Raw genomic sequence first — 22806 nt, forward strand, 5'->3', positions numbered from 1 at the left:
TGCTATCAAAAACAGTGGATACGTTAAAATACAGCGTATATCAAAAAGATCGATGGCCCCCGTGGTCGAGGGGTAAGGCTCTCGACCCAGCAATTTGAAGGTCGCGGGTTCAAATCTAAAAATTTGAATTAAAAAATAATATATACGGCGGCACGATCCAGTGTCGAAGATACTCTGTTTAAGCAAAACCTCTTCCTAATCTCCTTTCCCTCCCCACAACCTTCAGCCTTATAACATACTCAAATTGGGGATGCCATAGTCTCACTAGCTCCAGACGGTTGGGAGCAGTCGGAAATTATTTATTTTAAAATTAACGTCAAACAGAAATTTTTCTAAATAAATCATAATTTGACAGACCTTTTAAAGTAATTTGATGACAAATCTCAAAAGACCACAAACGATTAAAGAAAACGATCGGATTAAAGAAATCAATTCTGCCTACCCCAACGGAGCAACGGCATGGTGGTTACTTAGATAATACGCTTTTCCATTAATGTATAAACTTCAACTCAACCCAAACATTTTTTTTCATAATAATTAGGTATACCGTCACAGTTCGCGCGTTCGTTGATATACCTACTCGTAATATACGATGACAAATTCCATATTCTACGAAGTTATTTAATTGGTTTTTAAGTGAACAGATATGTAAACCAGTCACGCTTTCATGCCACACATTCTTATTTATCTTATAACGAGTGAGTTTCCAGTTTTCTCATGTTTGATTTGGAACAAGATAAAGAAAAATACAACATACGAGTGCAACGCGTTGAACGTGAGAAAAACTGTCGTTACCTTTGTTACCGTTACCTACGTTACCATTTGTCGTACCCTTAAATTAAATATACCAATCCTAAGAGAAAGTCCAGTTATATTCAATTTTTCAATTAAGTCCTAAATCCTGTATCTAAATTTCGCCAATAAACAATTAGATAATGTTAATTAAGTGTTAATCTCAAGTGACCTACCAGGTAAGTATTGTACTGTATATTTTCTCCATAAATAGTTAAGTAATAACATAGATCACTGTAGAAATGTATTATAAGTTTGTACAGCGCCCTTGAGGTGTTTTTGCACAAAAACGGCGCTATACAAGTCATCAAATTAGATATCTTTTCCGTAATATATTGGTGCATTTATTAGAAAAAATTGTATGCCGTAAATTATTATTGAATCATAAATATAACTTTTATATTGAATTATTATGACCGTAGCCGCAGAGATGGATTAAATTAATGAGTTATTCAGATGCTGCTTGTAGGGAAAAGAAAACAGAAAAAAATAATACATCGGTGAAACGAAAATATTTACGCGAGAGGAAATAGATCAAAATAAATATTTATCCGAGCACAGATCAGTCATTCAAATCTATAATGTTCACAGAAAGAGAACAACCCACGCAAAATTTATAATCACTTTGAAAACAAAACAAAAAAAACTTTTACACTATGCATTGATTGATTGCTTTAAAAATGTAATAAATGATATTTGAGTTCATGACTGTAATGCAGGCGCAAAATAGTATCGATAATAAAACTTTTTATGCGTGGTACTCGGTACAGAACTGCATCAGCATTTTACAATATCATATATTTTTATGTACAAAGAAGAGTGTTGTTGTTTTAATTTTAATACAAATTTACGGTTTGATTCCAAGATTGAGGTATTCCAAGAGGTAGGTCACTGTCTAAGTCTGATTTCTTAAAACACTGTACTGGGATAAAGATGAATGATGAACCTTTACAAGATCCGTAAGACTGGATAGGCGATATGCTGGACCTGGACATGCAAAATAACGCCAGATGATAGATGCCTCAATGGAAGCGCCAGGAAGAGAGGTAGAGCGAGGAAGAAGTGGATGAGGAATGAAGCAGTACGGTGACGAACAAAGAAACGTCCTCAACTTAACCTAACCCAATAGCGTTCTTCTTATTCACTGGTCCATTTGGTCGATCCCCAGTATCCTTTCTCCGTAATAGGTGCCCAGTGGAAGTGCCAGGAAGAGGAGCAGGCCGACAAAGACATGGGTGACGATTGAAGCAGGATTGTGAGGACAGTGCACGTCCTCAACTTAACCCAACCCAATAGCGTTCTTCTTATTCACTGGACCATTTGGTCGATCCCCAGTATCCTTTCTCCGTAATAGGTGCTCAGTGGAAGCGCCAGGAAGAGGAGCTGACCGAGGAAGAGATGAGTGAGGATTGAAGCAGGGCGGTGAAGACAACGCACTCATATTAAACAATTTAAACACATCAATAAATCACTTAAAACACAAAAAAATGTAATAGCACTTATTGACAATTGTTAAATTGAACCAATTATTTCAGACACTTTGTAGACACAATTATTACCCCGATAATTACTTGCAATTATAAATTCTATCGCAGCAACTTTAAATTCAGAGATACGCTGCAACACCACTTGAGATCACGGGAAGCTGTTTAGAGTGTATAGTATCAGAGATGATATTATTATGCGGTGAATAGACTCGGTTGTAAAGATAGACTGCGATGATTGTGGATGTCTAGCGTCTTACTGCTTCGGTAACAATCCCAACACTGACAGACTGAAACGTGACTGGTTTAGCGTAGTGACTATAGTACCTATTGCCTACCACGTGTTGTCTGTGAAGCAACACATTGCTGTCTCGTATAGACCTTTAGCTATCTACTAAAAAAGCAAAAGAAGAAATAATCAGCATGTGAAAACAAATAAATCAAGTTCTAGTAGGAGAGAGGCCGCGAACCTTCGGTGATAGCGGAAGGGAAGATTGACTGATTGATTAAGAAATAATTATTTAGACTTAGACGATACGATTGTACCACTTTAGTTCTGTTTTATTTACTTCTCGTAATAACACATACTTTATGGTTTTTGGTGACATTTTTGTCAAATATAACGTCAATTAGCTGTGACGGTTTTCTCTAAGGAGAGTATGTGAACTCCCAAACAGTAGCAAAAACGAAAAGAGAAACATGAATTAAATACAATATTACTACATTTTGAAAAGCGCGCCACTTAAACTTTTTACTAATAAATCTGCTCGCCTGTGTGAAAATCCGTCCATAGGAGCGGAATTGAGAACGCACCTATGGACATATAATTTCTATGAAATATTTTATACAAACAATATGCCTTCTCGTAGAGTGAGAGGCACCTCTACCTCCAGTTATCTCCAGGGTAAAAATATTCGTATTTTGTTGCTTTCGAATAAAGTCACATTGATGCATACGAAAAACAATTTTTGCATTATTGGTGTTTAGTAAACAAGCATTGTTGAAGTTTTTATCACATATCCTACATTTTTATAAATATTTGATTCATTTGCAATAGTAAAAAATGAATTGATTTTTATGTGAACGGAGATTTAAATTAATTTATTTCTCCTCTCTAAACATTAATTGAACCACCATTGAGAATGACAATAACGAAAGAGTAATTTATTTGATGTTTGAATGTGGATGAAGCAAGAAGCCTAAAAATTTACTTTTTTTAATTTTCAATTTTATTGATCTTTTAACTTTTTGATCTTTAATCTTTGTACCTCTTATGATTCTAACCTAACCTAACCCAACTTCCATGTCTCCGTCTCCTTCCTATACCAACTTCCCTTAATTCAACTACATCTCCCACTGACTAAGAAGATGTAACTCTTGTATCTTATAAAGTTACAAGTTGTACGGTATAATACAGGGTGTATCGGCACTAACCCGACAAACTTTAACCAGCTATTCCTTAGCACATTTGGAGTAAAAAATGTTATGGGCACTTTGCTGTCCGGTAGCATTTTTTTTTCAATTAAAAACAAAAAAAAATGAAATTTCCACACTACATCACTGTCATTGGCATTGCGTTTCGTGTTCAAGAGCTGTTATAAGCAAGTATGTCAAAAAGCGTATTCGCTCTTTCGCACACACTAAATAATAATAGTTAAAAATGAAACGAATGGTGCCGTGCTATTTCGTTGTGACTGTAAACGTGCGCCAATATAGGTACACACGTGCATTATTCAACGGAATTCGAATAAAATATTTGCCAGATGGGTTTTCAAACTTTGTCAAAGGGTAAAACAGTGGTGACATGTGGTGAAAATATGAATAATAATTTTTTTATAAAAAAAAAACGTTACCGGACAGCAAAGTGCACATAAGATTTTTTACTCCAAATATGCTAAGGAATAGCTGGTTAAAGTTTGTCGGGTACGTGCCGATACACCCTGTATATCTAGTTGCACCTTCTCTTGGGCCGGCTAGTGGCCAATTGCTAAATAAAGAAGCAAAAAATGGTTTGACTGAGGATTGAACCGTCCTCTCCAGGGAATGGAGTCAACTGCGCTAACCACTGCGTCAAATCCTGATTGGATAGGACTGATATTTATTTCATATAATAACTGCTGTATTGTCATCCAATTTCAGAGAAATTCGTACATGTTCGCGTGTATTCGCGTGATTGGCACCATGATAGAATGATTTGCCGGAATTGGATGGTATTGATCTGGACAACGTTTACTTTCAACAAGACGGCGCTACGTGCCACACAAGCAACGAAACCATTGATCTTTTACGATTGAATATCAAAATAACACCTCTTATTGGAAAACCCTGTACAAAGCTACGGTACCAGTGAAACCGTGTTACCACAACAGTGGGTATTTTGGACACAACTTCTGAGGTTGGATAGGAAAAATTCGATGGCTTAACAATATTTGAAATATCTGGGGAAATGGTGTAACGATCCCTATCAGGTCAGATGCGGGCAGAAATGCATCGGTATGCTGTTGTAGTAATTGTAACGTGAAACAACATCTAGAATGCATTATTAATAGCTGTACGCAATCCGGATATGCGGAGTGAGTGATGCACCCGTGCTCCGGTCACCCGCGAACACCGTATTATCGATGCATCTCAGAAGAAAGAAGAACCGTTTTCGTTAAATATTCAATTTTATTCTAATTAGATATGACTTGAAATTTTTCAATCATAGATAAAGCTTCGTTTTTTTTATTATGTTGTCCAGCACAAACGAATGTTGTGTTATTTGAATATTTGACTAAAGTGTATACGAAAATACGCAACCTTAGCCATTATAATGACAATAGCCGTTTCAAGCCACCATTCGGAATCGAAACATTGCTTGAAATGGTGTTGGTCGTGTTGAGGGACTTCCAACCTTCCTCTTGCGCATCTCCTTCCTCTCCTCACTCTCTTCAGCCTCACAACATACGGGAGCAGTTGTGCGAGCAGAGCTCTTGTGCGGTATTCACATTAAAACAAATTCGACAGTGAAGCTATTGTACCTTTGCTAGTGTACTTACATTAGTAATAACTCTATAGAGGGCAGCCCGACATTACTAACAGCAAAACAAAAATAATTTTTTTAAAAGAACTGCATAGCACAAGTTTTGATTAAATTCCTCTCCAATGCGCAGAGTTGCAATTTAGGTCAAAGTTGAACGCTTAACCGAATTCTTGTCGACAACCCTTCTGAATTCCTTTGTACTCTATATAAAGTGTTCAAACTTGTACTACCTACCTAATAGCTCCAATTATCAGAAAGCAGAAAAGAAGCAGGGAAGTTGAACAAAACAACAAAAGGTTTTAAGGTCAGTGAAAAAAAAATACATTTTCAATAGACACCTTCCTTAAATTATCGTTTTAAAAGCTAAAAGCAATATTTCAGCATGACCCCCGAGAAGATAAAGCCTGGCTACCATCAGTGAAATATTACATGCCTAGAGTTGCGGGCTCCAAATGTAAAATTCATACACATACAAGTGTAGGTGGTGTTGGCTGGGTCTGAAACGTAACATCCGGAGTTTACATTTAACCAACAGAGGGTTTGTCTTTGTTTTAGGATAAACCTTAAAATAATGTATTTTAGCTGCCAAATTGAAGATAATCATTTTGCAAGACGGTTAGTGAGAAGTGGCGATTTGTACTCATAAAAATGGGCAGTGCGCTAAAAATATTGCCAATCTATCCCTACCTACTTAATGATCGGTACGCGAACTGTTAACTCAAGTGGAGCCATCTCACCGAGGGTTTAAGAAGCATTAGCGAGCGCCGTTCATGTTTCGGAGAAATTTCAATACTGTGGTCGACATCCACGCTCTGCGCGTATACATAATTGATGTTCCCGGGTGACGTTTCTCGATGAGCGATATAGAATTCGCTCACATCACTTATGACATGTGATCCAAAGAACGAAAATTCGAAACGGTTGAATTTAACTTAATACTTTTATTACACTTATTTACTTTGATTTTCGATGATATTATTATGGGTTGATAATTATTATTTTTAGATTGACTGAAATTTAGGGGATGCGTTGCTCCGACGCTACTTAGAGCTAGCCGCCACTGTTAGTGAGTCGTGTAAAAATTACCGTAGCCCCTAGTCAACGACTTTTAATAGAATCATTAAATCGCAAACAGGTTCACTGACCATCAAAGGCAAAACGAATCACAGAAACAATGAGGAGGAATTACGTATTATCAAACGATTCGATGCATAATCGCACACAAAGGCTTCGCGGAGGTAAAAGTCGGGTCAAACGCCGCCGATTCGACGTGCGGTAACTAGGTTAAACTTCCTTCACGTGAAAACTGCCCGAGGCATGAAATCAACACCACCTAGAGCAGGCCAAGACACTGAACCCAATTGGCCTGCTATTTTTTATTGCTATATTGCTCTATTAAGGGCATTCTTGGTCATGTATTATCAGAATAGAGGAGCTCTTGTGCCTCGTAAGAGTTTTAATTTTAAGCTGACACGATTCTTAGTTTGGTAGGTTTCTAACATTTATTTTGATGTTATTTATAAATAAACGTTTTATGTAAAATATGTTGAATAAGTTTTTTTTAAAGTCACATCGTTAATAATCTGAAATAAACTTATAATGAAGTTGAAATATATTCAACGAATGTCTTAATTGAGGTCCCCCATGGGTCGGAAAGCATTCGACATAAACCGAACGCTGCAAGTCCTTGCAAAGAAAATTAAGTCCGCTGAAGTAAGGTAACGGTCTGCAGCTCAGTTCAGTGTAGAACTTTTCTGCTCAGGGTCTTATAGAATTTGGTTTATGCCGATTGCTTACCGACCCGTGGGTCGACGGAGTAAGAATTAATTACAGATTAAATAGAAGATTTAAGACGGGCTAAGAATTAATGAAAGATTTAAGAAGACAAGAACAAACAAACGATAATAAAAAATAGAAATACTCTAAAATTATCAAAAACCGTACAACATTAAAAATTAGTAGAGCGCAAAATATATGACCGAATTGAGGTAAAACTAATTCCCTTAGCTCAGTTGGTAGAGCGGTGCCCCGGCAAATCAAGGGTCCTGGGTTAAAGTCCTAGATGCGACCGTATCTTTTTCTGTTTCAAATTTTCGTTTAAGAACTGCTAATATTATCTTCAATAATTAAATATTATAATAACTAACTTTACTGGCTAGCCCTGAAATAATGTTTTCAACCTAATATTTTGAGATAGGGACACAAAATAATTTGATGCGTAGAATTAAAATCATATTGCCAAAAACAGTTATTAAATCATAATTTATGCCACAATATATTATATATGGGTATATGCCGCAAGCATAAGATAATACTGCGCATTTTATAATGTTAATTATTTATGTTAGTTGGCCGTTAAAATAGCACTGCGACACTGCAACCATAAATAATATTATTCTTGGTGCTGTGTGGTTTGCATTTACCTCAACCACAAATAAAATGTGTAATTTGTATAAAGCCAGAAACCATTCCCTGATGATGTTACATATATACCAAATATTAAAACTAAAGAAAGTTATACGGGTGTTGGGCGATGCACCGCGAAGTGAAACAAAACCGTGTGTTTTGGTTTGAATATTTGATGCAGGAAAAAACCTAGGTTTTTTTTTTAATCTCCTACTGGCGAATCCCTTTTCTTATACAGGGTTTTCCAATAAGAGGTGTTATTTTGATATTCAATCGTAAAAGATCAATGGTTTCGTTGCTTGTGTGGCACGTAGCGCCGTCTTGTTGAAAGTAAACGTTGTCCAGATCAATACCATCCAATTCCGGCCATAAAAAATCATTAATCATCTCTCGTAACGCAATCCATTCACCGTAACTGTTGCTCCAGCCTCATTTTCGAAAAAAGGTCCAATGACTCCGCCGGACCATAAATCGCACCAAACAGTCACACGTTGAGAATAGAGAGGCTTTTCAACAAGAACTCTTGGGTTTTCCGAGCCCCAGATGCGACAATTTTGCTTGTTGATGAAGCCACCTGAGGTAGAAATGTACCTCATCACTCAAGATGATTTGCATTTGATTCACTCAAGTGAATTTTAATAATTTCAATGCGTTGTTGAAGCGTGTATCGTTCCATTTTTATTAATGGCGTAGTTTTTACTTGTCAAATGTCAAAAAATGACAGCTTCAAAAGTAAAATCTACCGAAATAGCGGGCTATTCAAAATAACACCTCTTATTGGAAAACCCTGTATATGATTAACGAACACAAAATATTTGAACCTGATTGTAGATTCCCAGCTATCGTAGAGCTATTCATGTGAAGGAGAAAATTACCCCCATAACTGGTGTACTATATAGGCTTCAATGATTACTACCCATTCATACACTATATTCGGTGTATTATGCCACGGTACATTCACACCTATCCTATCTGCTGTAACTGGGGCTTTGCCTCAAAGAAACTGATAGCTGATCTGCAGGTGGTCCAAAACCGAGCTTTCAGAAATATTCTTGGTCTTCCATAGGACACACATGTTAAGGATATCTATTCAATTTTCGGTATTCTCCCAATCACAGTCCTCCCAAACATTAAATCACGACCACCATCCTACAAATTATCCAACGATCAACCCACACTAACATCAGGCTACTTTACAATCAAGACATCCACAATACTCGGAATAACAATAAAATCCGTATTCCTCTAACACACACCATGAAATATGGAATAAAATCTCAACTATATTGCCTACACACTCTATAACTCTCTTCCAGATATGTATAAAAACAGTTAGCATAATCAAAAAATTCAAAGTAAGGCTTTAAAAGAATATTTTTAAATACCTACATATAAAAACGAAAATACGTAATTCTTGTCGTGTTGTACTTTGTTTTGTTTCTCTCTCTATCTCCTTTTCTATCCCCTGTATTTGTAATCGAGCATAATCTATTTTTACCAATGTATTAGTGGGTATGTCACTTACATTCCTACCTTGGCTCTGTGCTAATGGGCAAATCCCGGTCTGTTTCCTTTTTTGGTCCTTCTTGTTTGTTCTACTTAACCTCCCTTTTTCTATTTGTATACTGTTTTGTATGTGAAACTTATAGGGATGATATTTTTCCATTTTTGTACTGTTTCATATGTGAAACTTATAATTTTGATATAAAAATACCAATGTTAAATTGTACCTATTAACTCCCACCTATGTTATGTAAGTTCCTCTCGTCTTACAATGAGTTTTGTAACTCATCGGGATTGCTCCAGCAAGAAAATAAATAAATTTAAATTAAGTTCTTGTTCCAAAAAAAATTGTCGGAACTTTCACAAAATAAAATAAAACATGGATATTTGTCATTTTTTTGGATAAATCGAAGCATGAAATGAAGGAAGTTTTCAAAATTAGAAATAACAAGGGCAGAGTCCACCACCAAATACATGCCACAACTCTCCTGATGATGGACATTGCAAGGCTGTCCCAAACGTTGACTTGACCGTGATAGTTAAATAAATATCAAATAATTTATATAGAGCCCGTTTTGTGAAACATAACCTCGAGAGCGACTGATATTCTATAATATTGTATCCAGTCATCTAGCCGCCTTGAAGATGTAAATGTAAAATCATAAATCATTGTCGGGGATAGCACGGTTGGAAAAATAGATAGAGGAGAAAACACCGTTCAAAATGACATAGTTAACTTTGCGGGCGGCTAAAAAAGAAACTAAAAGTGATGCTCTAATTATTATTCTCAAAGGTTTGGAAATCAAACTGCGAGAATTCCAAAGTAGTCCCAGAGAGAGCTCGTACATACGGCATCTACTATCGTCCTCTTCCTTCTCACTACACGTCTTAGTACTGTATTAGGACGATTTGTCGCCAGCTGAAGATATGTTGTCAGCTTCGCGGTATTTTTTTTCGTAAATCCAGGCAGGAGGCCACGAGAAAAATCGTTTCCCTCAGGGCCTATGTCTTCTTCGAGGATGCTGTGTGGGGAATTATTTTAAAGGAGAGTTTTTTGGGGAATAAAGGGATATAGGGGTGGATAGGTATCTGGGGGTCAGGGTGTCCAGGAGTGGATGGACGTATGAATCCATCCTTCCCACTGCGGTATAGCTCAATGGGTCGAGAGATTCCGAATGGGGAGGGTAAAGGGTCTTCCGCAACCGGCCTCTCCCGATTCGGCCCGCACCGACTTGGACAAACTCCACCCCTGCTATGTCACCAAACATAGCAAATATAGTGGTTCATGGTTCAAATATAGTTCGGGCCCTAGCACGATCAAATCAATTAAGATTTTTATCGATTATGTCGGTAACTTGTTTTTTTCGACTGCAGATCGCCAACGAACGAACAGTTCACGTGGAATAAATAATATGCATAATTTATTCGACACGAATTGTAGTTTTTAACGGGAATCAAAGCACAAACACGCCGATAAAAGTTTTAGCGACCATAACGGTTATTTGGTAAGACGAGACAATACCCTTACACAAAGTCGGAATCTTAACGACGTAAGTGAAGAAGCCGTGCACACAAATAAGCGACGCGCGGCTCTGGTGTATTGGACAGACCTGTGGTTGAATTTTCCCTGGCTAATCTCTCAAATAAAGCAGGAATCTTAGCGACATAACTGATGAAGTGGTGTAAAACAATATTCGGCGTAATGGAAGGACCCCTACGTTCGAGTTTGCCCTAGCAGGCCTTGATCTTTCCGTGGTGTTTATTTTAATTAATTATGATGAACGTATTACTGAAATCTCAGATATTTCTAGAGGAACCTCGGAAAGTTACTAATTCATCGCCCAGAAAAATAAAATTTGGTGCTCACCGCTAATTTAATAGTTGAAAAACGTTTTATAAAATTTTAAAACCGTTTTACATAAAATATTTCAATGGTAAATTACAAATAACTTACATCCGTAGGGATTATCGTCAGAATTAATTAAAATATGACTTTCGAGCAAACTCCCGTTATTAGAGTCTAGTCAATGACCGCGAAATTTGATAGACGGGAACTGTTGTATATTCGTTGGCGATCTGCAATCGTGCTCGGAAATATTTGTAAATAACCGACGTGGTCGATAAAACCATCGACGTGCTTGTGGGAACACGGCTTTATTTTGAACTGATATCTCCAAAACCTACAACCTCCTCCGACTCCGACTACGAAGTTAAATGGGTCAAGAAGTATGTGAGATGCACAAGGCAATGGAGTAGATATTTGAGTAGTTGCAGCAAAAAGAACTTACCAAAAGGGTGTTTTTAAAGCAGGTCAAAAACAAAACACTCTCTGTTGTTGTAAGTTTTCTTGGCTTCCCAAAGCATCTGTCGATTGGTTTTTTACTGCCTCGCACAAAATAAATAAAGCGAAGAGTTCAGAATAACATGGATGACGCATATTCGAGAATATCCTCTCCGCTAAAAACGAAAATCACATGAAAATTTTGACAATACGTATTGGATGAAGCGGACAAAACTCTCAAGCGGAGAAAAGGGTGTGTTGAGACTAGTAGTAATAATTGTCTTTATTCCCAAATGTGCGAAGATTAGTGCAATCCCGCACATCTCATTGAGACAGTAAAATCTCCCTCTTTCTCATTAACGTACGTCATATTGTTATTATTATTATGAGAGTAACACTTTAGGTAGGCGACATATTACGTTATACGCATCATGGCTTGGCCTATTTCAGCATATCGCTCGCCATACACTAAAAATTGAAATGTATGCGAATTGCTAAAATAGGCCAAGCCAATAAAATTTAAGGCACTTATAGCGTGGTCTGTCACAGGCTTTACTCTAAGATTATAACATGGGTAGTGGGTAGGTATGTATTATAAACACGGTGGAAACTAGTAATAATCTACATCACATTACTAACTGTCTTTTTTTAAGTTTCTTGAAAGAATATTGAGTGATTACATACAGTAAAATGTAAATCTGCTTAATCGTTTAACAATAATTATAATTCATCAGCGTTTTTTTAAATGAAATATTTATTTAGAATAAAAGTCAGTAAACACTCAATATTATTTAATTAAAAAAATATATGTTAAAGCTGTTCACTTTTTGAATACAGAATTGTCTAGAAATGCCTACTGAAAACCATTGTGTATATAGATGACTTTTATGAATTTTGTGTTAAAATTTGATATATTTCAACGACCGTTAAGAGGAAGCTACAAGTCAAAAATGTGTATATTCTTGGTATACCTTATACATATTGTAGGTAATAGGCATTAAAATCACTTGACGGACGGAGTCTAGAAACGTTCGATTTCAAGCACAAAACTGGTTTTTATTTATTTTGTAAATAATTTTATAAGAAAGCAAAAAAATAAATCAAGTGAAACTGTCACAGATAATCTTAGCTATAATAATGTATTTAAAAAAAAATGTTTCCTTCATGCGTTCATATATTTCAATTGAAAAAATAATTTTTTTAGTAGTTAGCGTTTATATTTTTTATTGGGTAATTTATTTTTTTATTTGTATTCCACTCAAGCGAAACGATAGGAAAACCTTCAATTTATTTAAAGCATATTTTTTGGTATTCATAATGCACACCAATCCGTTATAAAGATTAATCAAAATAGTGATTTGGCATTAAGATTCGCCTTAAAGAGCTGATATTAATAAGTTTTTTTTTTAAATTTGACTGAAAAATTCAACTTTGGGATCGATTTACATGAAAACGAAAGCTGAAATAAAAAAAAATGTCCTGCGAGTCACCGGACACCTTGTATGGCAAGAAGAGAGGTTACACCGGAGCGGCAGGAAAACAATAATAAGAAAAATTGTATTAAAGTTGTCAGAAAACGTCCGTTATTTTCACGTGTCCGAGAGATAAAGTCTTTTTTATTATTATTTACGTCTAGCGCCATTTCCGCCTCAGAGATAATCCATCGCTTGCCAAAAAATCATGGAAGGTCCGGCTATTTCTACATCACACATCACACAACACACATCACACACGCATCACACACGCGTCCCAACCAACCAACTCCCAACACATATTATATATAGAAAGCAACAAAATAATAAATTGATGAATCTAAAAACTGTCCTCGCGTTGTCTCGCCTCGCTAAACACTTCGACTGTAATTTTTTGGTAAAACACATTTACATACAGGGTTTTCCAATAAGAGGTGTTATTTTGAATAGCCCGCTATTTCGGTAGATGTTACTTTTGAAGCTGTCATTTTTTGACATTTGACAAGTAGAAACTACGCCATTTAATAAAAATGGAACGATACACGCTTCAACAACGCATTGAAATTATTAAAATTCACTTGAGTGAATCAAATGCAAATCATCTTGAGTTATGAAACCCATTTCCACCTCGGTGGCTTCGTCAACAAGCAAAATTGTCGCATCTGGGGCTCGGAAAACCCCAGAGTTATTGTTGAAAAGCCTCTCTATCCTCAACGTGTGACTGTTCGGTGCGGTTTATGGTCCGGCGGAGTCATTGGACCTTACTTTGTCGAAAATGAGGCTGGAGCAACAGTTACGGTGAATGGATTGCGCTATCGAGATATGATTAATGATTTTTTTATGGCCGGAATTGGATGGTATTGATCTGGACAACGTTTACTTCGAACAAGACGGCGCTACGTGCCACACAAGCAACGAAACCATTGATCTTTTACGATTGAATATCGAAATAACACCTCTTATTGGAAAACCCTGTATTTCACTGGTTTCACATCTCTAAATAGTATAAAATTGTCGCTATCCTCGTCTGCATTTATTTGCGCTTAGTTCTTCTAAACTACGCAACGGATATTGATAGGGTCTTTACTACCATTTGAAGATTTTTTTCCGGAAGGTTTACATATATGATAAATACACATAATATTTATTGTAAGTAGAGAAAAGTCAATGTTTTATAATCAAGTCATTAAAATATATTTTCAGGCACTACATTGTTAACGCTGGCTAAACCTTGTGAGATACATCAAAATAATGTACTACAGGTGTAGTACATTATCCTTGAGGTGTTTTTGCACAAAAACGGCGCTATAAAAGTCATCCAGGTATTATTATTACAGAATTATATACCTTAAAAAGACCTGCAGAAAAGTCAGTGATGGTATATGAAGGCATAAAAATACAATCCATTATTGGTCATAAATAAAAAAAAGGAAATTTTTTCGCAGCAGGCCGCACAAAAATTGCTCACGGGACGCAGTTTCCCTAGCCCTGTTATAAAGCATAACTTACGAAGTGTTTTTTAATTTTATTTTTAATAATGAAATTAGCGCCGACTATGAATTCTTTTGAGTATTAGTACCCTTGTACCCTTGGCAATTTATGCTTAATTTATTTTAGGTTATATCGAAAAAAATACTGTTGCTATTTTAGGTTAAAGATTAAATTAGTCAACCCTCAAATCTCTCCTAATTATAAATAGACTTGTAACAAACAATTTACATGAACATTTTGAATGACAAATAATCACTAACTTTAAATTTGAATTAATTTCACGAATTCGTTAATATTCGTTTAAATCGTCTCCCAAAGCTAAAAAAAAGTTTTATATACAGACAAAACTATTTATTAATATTCATTTTGGGTATGTAAGGGGAGCAAACAAATAATAAATATTTATTTTTTAAAACAACTTGCAAGAAGTGTTTTTACCTAAAATAATTAAATTAGCGCCATCTATCAAATAGCATATTATGAATTCTTTTAAGTATATCCTTAAAATTTTCAGTGCCACAGTAGCAGTAAAAGGACATTATAATAGTTTATTTTAATTTGGTATTTATGTGGGAGAACATAACACTCCCACATAAAACTGACAAGAAATAATAACAGTCGATTGTCGACTTCAACATCAACAGCAGGCTGTTGTCAATCCATAATAAGGAGAAACAAACAGAATAACACGCACGTTGGGACAAACAGAATAAGTGTGAAGGAACACTTCTCCCACGAACTAAAAGAAACAATATTGTAAGAACACACAGAATGTCGTTTTTTTTAAAGATAAAGAGTGTTAAAATATGACAAATTTCCTAATGGCGAAAAATTAATTCTGATGTTTTCGAGAGAGAATCATGAATTATTTATTTACACCTTTAAATGGGGCTTAAGATTTACATAGTTTATACAATAATATACTCGTGAACAGTGCACGGATAAAAATGAGTAACATTTCAGAATTTCCCTAGATATCACATCACTATTGTACTTTGAAAACTATTCCATAAGAAATCACAAAAAAGTGACATTCTCAAAAATGTGGAATAAAACTGGCCTATATGGGATCCACTCTCGTGGACCAACCCCTCTTTACATATAATGCACACACAATTTTTTTCATTGACAAGGAACCCCCGCAGGTCTATATAGACCACTTTGGGAATGATTGATTTTGTGCATGCTCTCAGACAGCCATTGCGTCACAGGCGAAAAGTCTGTTTTTCTCGAGTAAAATAAGCACCTCATCACAAAGATGACGTAACTTACACCCTCCATAGTTGATAAATGATAAAACTCCCCTTTGTAAAAGAATTGTGGAATATTACTAGCGCTGCAAGCAGGTTTTTAAAACTTATTTTTGTAGTGGGTATCTACCAGCATTAATATGAATTCGAAAGTAATATTATATGTTTGTTCATTGTCATCAATAAGTTATTGTTTTATTTTACATATTATACGTATTGGGTCTTAGATTTCCTGGAGAGGGCACTTCCAAGGCCCGGGCATAAGACGTTTATATTTCCATTTCCAATGGTAATGTATATGGCGAGCCATTTTCTGAAATAGGCCAAGAATATAGCGTGGTCTGTCAGAGGCAGAATGTGTAAAAAAAGGATTGGTCAACATTAGCCGTAACGAGACTCGTATTTTAAAATGCGAACCTAAAAACAGTGAGTCACTTCGTGCTGTCACAAAAAGCGGTTTAGAAAAATAATGTTATCGGCACAACGGAATGCACAGATTACGAAATGTTTGACATGCGATTAAATAATGTTCTAGATGTCTACTGATCTGGTATAGGTTGGCAACAACCACTAATCAACATCTTAAACCATTAATTAATTAAAAAATCCACTCCATGTTAAATTTAAAAAAAAATTGGTGGTCTTCGTTTCGTAGTAAACCAGTCAACATATTTGATTTCCGTGGTTACGGGCTCGATTCCCGCCACACAACTAAATAATAATGTTTATTTTTCGGAATAACTTTATTGAGTAAAACCTCAAATTGTAATATTTAAATATTGAAGACAATATTAGTGATTTCTAAACAAAAATCTGAAACAGAAAAATCAGAAAAGGAAACGGTCACATCTGGGTGACCGTTTCCTTTTCTGATTTTTCTGTTTCAGATTTTTGTTTAGAAATCACTAATATTGTCTTCAATATTTAAATAATAATGGATTAGCTATTCAGCTAAATAATAATGGATTATTATTTAGCTGTGTGTCTAGGGTATATGGATGCACGCTGATTCACAAGTTTCTTGTAGGTATCTTTATCACAAGCGTGATATTACGACATAGATAAAATATGACCACGAAAAGATAGCATGGAATAAACCACATTGAGAACGTAATTATAACTGACATTTTTATTTATGTCTAGGTTTGGAATGTGCAAAGTAATCGTTCATTATAAGCAAAATAACGATTGAAATTTAAAAAATCTGTACATCTTATATACTTTTAGAAGATACTTCAAAATCAAGGGATTTTCCTTATCTCTTATCTGATAATTTGACAGCTACATACTTAATAATAATAATAATAATAATAAAAACGTTTATTTGACAATAATTTTTTACATGTTTGCATATAGTTTGTACACATACATTTAGATGATTATATTGCCAAAAGGGCAACTGCTCAGCTGTACATTCCGGATTTCTCCGGGAATGTAGCTGGTTTTCAGCAGTGCCTTTAATATAATGTGTTATAAATCGATAAATACAAATTTCTTTAAAATAAAATAAAATATAAATTCAGGATTAAATTTACATAAAATACATAGATAAAATAAAAAAAATTAATAATCACAAGTAGGTGTCCCTTTCATTTTAAATTCGATCAATGATGATGTTGTGCGGTTGACTGTGCTGTCAGCAACCATTCGCTGCAGAGCTTCTTAAAGCACTGCAACGATGTTGTTGTTCGAATAGGCAGTGGTATTTTATTCCAAAGTTTTGACGATGAGTAGCTAAAACTACCCTCAAAAACAGCAGTTTTATGTTTGGGGAGAACAAGTAAATGGTCTCTTTGGCGTGTACTATGTGCATGTGAGTCACGGGACCACTGCAGTCTGTCAAACAGATAGGAAGGAACCTTTGAATTCATCAAGTTGAACAGTTGACACATTTGATGTAACTTCCTTCTGTTCGACATATTCAGTATTCGATGCCGATAGAGGTAAGGCGAGATATGCTCGCGTCTCGGGACATTATAGCAATATCGGACACATGCATTTTGGACTCGTTGTACTTGTTTTTGGGTTTTTTTCAATAAAGATGGACCGTAAACTGAGTCTCCATAGTCCAATATTGAGAGAACAAGACTATCAGTAATAATCTTGCGTAGTTTCACTGATATGTTATCTCTTATATTGTACAATAGACGAAGCCTCGAGTAGCACCACTGTGACCTGTTTTTAACATGTTCATCATACCTCAATCTACCGTCCACCATTATTCCAAGGTTGCGCGCAGCATCAACAAAGGGAACATACTTGATAAAACGTTTCTACCTGCCTTGCAGTAAATTGCTAAACACGTTATGCATTTTGGCAGTCACAAATCATAAATCATAGATATTCGGAAGCTACCTGGCTTAGCTTATTATCTTGTCATAAAATAGATCTTGATCATTACTGGCTAAACATTTTCGGCCAACAGGAATAATGAAATTTTTGTTTGAAGATAAATTTACCATTTTTTAACAGACTTAGAGGTGTATTTTCTCATAGAGAATATGATAAGGCAAATAAGCGAGTGTTCTGCATTTCAACAAGCGAATCCAATAAAACAGGAAGATTTCGGTACAAAATTATGCAAGTGATGAACCAATACACACTTTGTCTAGACAAATACTTTAAAAATACAATATCCGACAGTCTAGGACTCTAAAACTAAACTGTTCAATAACAGTCTCATAAAATAATAGAAGTATGTACAATTTAAGTGCTGAAGTAAAACAAAGTGAATCAGCCAAACGAGTAAACGAGGGAGACTCATTGCATTGGAAGAAGAGAAAACTAATCGCTAACAAATCGTACAAATTTAACTGAGCAAGACGGACCAAGAGAACTGGTCGATTAGTCGATTTGCTCAGTCGTAAATTTGACACTTGGCTGCAGCGATGACAGCAGCATCCTTAATTCCGCGCACGTTTCGCGGATAACGTGGAAAGGGTCAAAGCTGATGTCACAGACATTGACGCAGAATGCGATAGATGGGCCTTTCCTGGGCATTGCAGTGGTAATATTGATATTTTGGTAACTACTAAAAATCGTCAGAGCATTTGTGTTAAAGCTATAGTTTTCATAATTCGAGATCGATATGAAACAAAAAAATATAATGCAAATGTTTTTATTATAATCCTATTTGACAAGAAATTATTTATTAAATGGATCAATGCCAAAGGCCAGACGATGATTAAAAACTTGCTTTCATATTTCATTAATAATTTATGACGGGAGAAAATCTGAAAAAAGTGACTTCATTCAATCCCTTGGGCAATTTGGGAGATATTCTTCACAGACAATAAACAGCCGTAGAGTCTTTTCGGGAGATATATATCTCAGCCCGACACGTAATCGTAAAAGTTATAGTTATAGTTATTTTGTATGGCGATGCCATACGTAGTAATGCAAAATCATGTGTTTTTGGTTTCAAAATTTGGTCGCCTACAAATGTTTCAGATGCTTTAATTAAATACTAAGAGTAGAATACATCTTGACCTTTGAAATGATCGAGTACTTTTTGATAAGTCTTTTTATAAGCCCAGAAAAATATAATGTATAAGGCCTATGAAAACTGCTTAAAAGTTCAAAATCTCCTACTTACGAACCCATTTTCGGTTATGATTTTATTGTATAATGTGGCTAGTTAAGCTATTTATAAAATGATCGGAAAAAAAAAATTATGCCTGCACATCCGCAAAATAAAATAAAAGGAAATTTTGGCCATGTTTTTTTCTTGCATAAATCAAAATAGGCGGATGGTGTTAAGCGGAAATTTAAACCTTATCGCCATCTACGTAAGGGTTGTTATTGATTGACTTTTATAATATATACCGTTGTGTAATTAAATATGTTTTTTAGTTTGGTGTAAAGTACTTATTACAGTTTACATGATAAAAACCATCAACAAACCAAGAACCTTATCTCTGTTAGCGTTTTAATTGCACTTGACGATTTGTAATACTAAAATCTCAGAGAGTCTTTCATTTGCATTCAAGAAACTTTTTTACCTTCAAAAAGTTCAAAAACAGCGAATTTATCTGATATTAAATGTAATTTTTTTTCGCGCTATCTGCATTGTGACAGTTATCATTAGACGTGAATTGAAAAATGTCAGAAAAGTACCTCCACGTTTAATCAGGAATCGCTGGATAAAATCCTTCGGGTACGTATCAAAATTATTTATTGATATAATTTGAATTCTTATAAATTTTCTAATAACTAATAAAAAAAAATTATTGCTCAGTGACTCAGTTGTTAAAAATCATATAATGACCCATTTTTTTTTTCATTTTCCCGTGATTTTTGAAATCTATATAAATAAAAACGTAAATGTTAGTTTGTTCAAAATCTTAAATCACCGAAAGTTCCTCACGGATTGCTTTGATATTTCTATACAACGTTGCATTTGAACGTGATAGGTTAAATCATGCATCAGACTGAGCCACAACAACGCGTGGCGGGGTACAGCTAGTATAAAGTAAAATAATGTAAAAAAAAAAAAACGATGGGTCAAATTTGAAATAACAAAAGACAAATTTATGTAAGGACACATGTCTTCCGGAATATTTATATAATTTATTTATTGACTAACGGACCAAGTTCAATTAACCATTCCATATTACACGAAGTTAATATGAGGATAAATGTTACATTAAAATATGCGATGAGATCATAGACATATGAATATTAGTAGACCTGCCCTAAGTGATTAAAAGCGTATTATCCCCACTCCCCATACCGGTTCCATTGGAGCCGGCTGTGCTCGCGTATGGCCTCAAGTGAAATTTGAAAACGTGACGTCATCATTCTTGTGCGAACTATGGTCGAGGCATCATCGGTTCATTTTACGAAATAACACGGCAAAATGTTGACTTGTGCTATGAAAACTTGTAAAAATAGATGTGAAAAAGAGAATAAACCCAATTGTCGTATTACATTCCATATATAAGCATTATTTTACTTTATTTTAAGCATATTCACATCGTATAATATGAATCAGTTGTTACTATCACATCGAGAAACGTCTGGACGCGAAACACAAAGCTGGTTGGTTGCTGGGAAGTAAATTATGAACATTTATAAAAGTGTCTTAACTAAATACTTAAACGAAATATTCGACTCTGAAAATAGAAACGAATTTTTTTGCCGAATTTGGACTTCGCAAATTTGTTCATAACGTGGCGAGTAATTTGCGCTCCCATGTAAAAATGTCTATTCATTCAAAAGCAGATTTTACTTTTAAGAAGTAAATGGTGATATTATAATGCGAGATGCCTATTTACTGTCAGATTGATTTATTGACGAATCACAGTCAGCTTCACTCCCTTCGTTCTTCAACAGTTGATTTTACCCCTCGCCATTATCTTCTCGTCTATTAATTCCTATGTCTGTGTATGAGATAATGTCAAGTCAAGACAGGACATTAAGGCTTAGACCAAAAATTGTATATACATAATACATGTATATTTATAGAAAGTAGAGAAAAGACTCCGAGCAATGCCGGAACACGTCAGCTAGTCATCATTGGAAAGGCGCGCAGCGAAAAACATGGGCCCTTTTATTTTTTAAACTAGTGTGTTGATTATAATTTGTTGTTTTCTATCTCGTTGGTAACCCCATTCAGATGCAGTGAGTTACATCGACGGATTTATGACCATCCTCAGAGTTTGGATCGAGACGGACTTCCGGTGAAAACCAACGAAAAACAAAGAACAAATTCCGGACGGCTTTACAAATCCGTTTCTTCTCCAAGTCTTCCCAAGGCGGATCCAGGAGATATTCTCGTGCCGTTTTTGTTCTTTTTACACAGACACGTGTTCGTTCTCAAACAGTTATTAATAAAGTAAAGGATAATTATGGTATTTTTATCATTTTCATAAATACTTCCTCAGCGGCAACATCAAAATATGACATGCATCATAATGACTTTGCCTTATTAAAAACAAGATATATAAATTTAAAATCCTGTATGTATGTTCAACCACTTACTCTAGAACCCTTGAGCTCTGACGTTATGAAATTTGCAAAGCTTTTTCTGTGTGAATTTTCTTTTTTTTAATACTGGCTCCACACAGGAGGCTCTGAGAAAAAAAAATCCCTCAAGGGAAATCATTATGGGATTTGCTGTGTGGAGAGTATTTTTAGGGAAAGTAATGAGAGGAGAAAAATGTATCAGGGGTGGGTAGAAATCTGGAAGTTAATGTGTCCAGGAGCAACGGACGTATGAATCCTTCCCACTGCGGTGCAAGGCGATGGATAGAGAGAGTCCGGCTGGAGCGGTCAAAAGGTCTCCCTCAACCAGTATCTCCTAATCCGACCCGCCACGCTTAGGTGGGAAACGCATCTGCCGCCAGGACCTAGACAAACCTCACCCAATGAACCCGGCACCCCTGCTAAGTCACCAAACGTGGTGTGATCTACGGAAGTAGAGGTGAGTAAAAAGAGGTGTTGGTTATCTAATAAAAGTTTCCCGGGGCCGCGGTACCCATACCCGCCTCCTGAATTGAAATTCTGGATCAAATCAAATATTTTCTTTTTGTCAAATGATATACATCACATTGAGTCTTGAAATATCTGTTATAAACTAGCAAATAAATCAGACAAGACGCCAAATTGTTTGCTGTATATTGTTAAGAAAGTGTTTTTTTTTTAAATAGAGGTGAAATTCGGGCGAAATCGGTTTGTATCTATTATAAATGGTGACCGGATAAATCATCAAAATGATAATTCATCACATCTTCAAAAAGTTGTATAAAGTTATGGAAAGTGATGAAATGTAATTTATTATGCAGGTTAGGTTGTTAGGTTTAAATTTTTTTTTCATCGTTACTAATCACTTTTTTAATGTGTGTTGAATTGTCACTGTGTTGACTTATCATGGAACCATTATAAATATATTTAATTCCAGCTAATCATAAGAACAAAAACGTTGATCTGTTTGACTTTCAAATGGATACCTTCATTACCACCTACAAAATAAAAATTGAGATGAAAAAAGCACATTAACACTTTTCGTCCAAACTTAAAGATGTAGAGTCATTACAGTAGAAAACTATTTTTTTTTTTAATTTTCAGAATTTTTAAATATACAGAACTGGAATCTCCGAATAAT

At 35.4% G+C, this 22806-nt stretch overlaps 1 protein-coding gene across 1 annotated transcript in view; it reads right to left on the reverse strand.

The window, feature by feature from the left end:
- Positions 1-22806, reverse strand: part of Apc (APC-like) — a 153408-nt gene that overhangs the window by 49698 nt on the left and 80904 nt on the right. The gene's annotated exons all lie outside the window — the stretch shown is intronic.

The sequence above is a fragment of the Hesperophylax consimilis genome, chromosome 14, assembly GCF_061612785.1.
Source record: "Hesperophylax consimilis isolate HC1 chromosome 14, BYU_Hcon_1.0, whole genome shotgun sequence".
NCBI classification, from domain to species: domain Eukaryota; kingdom Metazoa; phylum Arthropoda; class Insecta; order Trichoptera; family Limnephilidae; genus Hesperophylax; species Hesperophylax consimilis.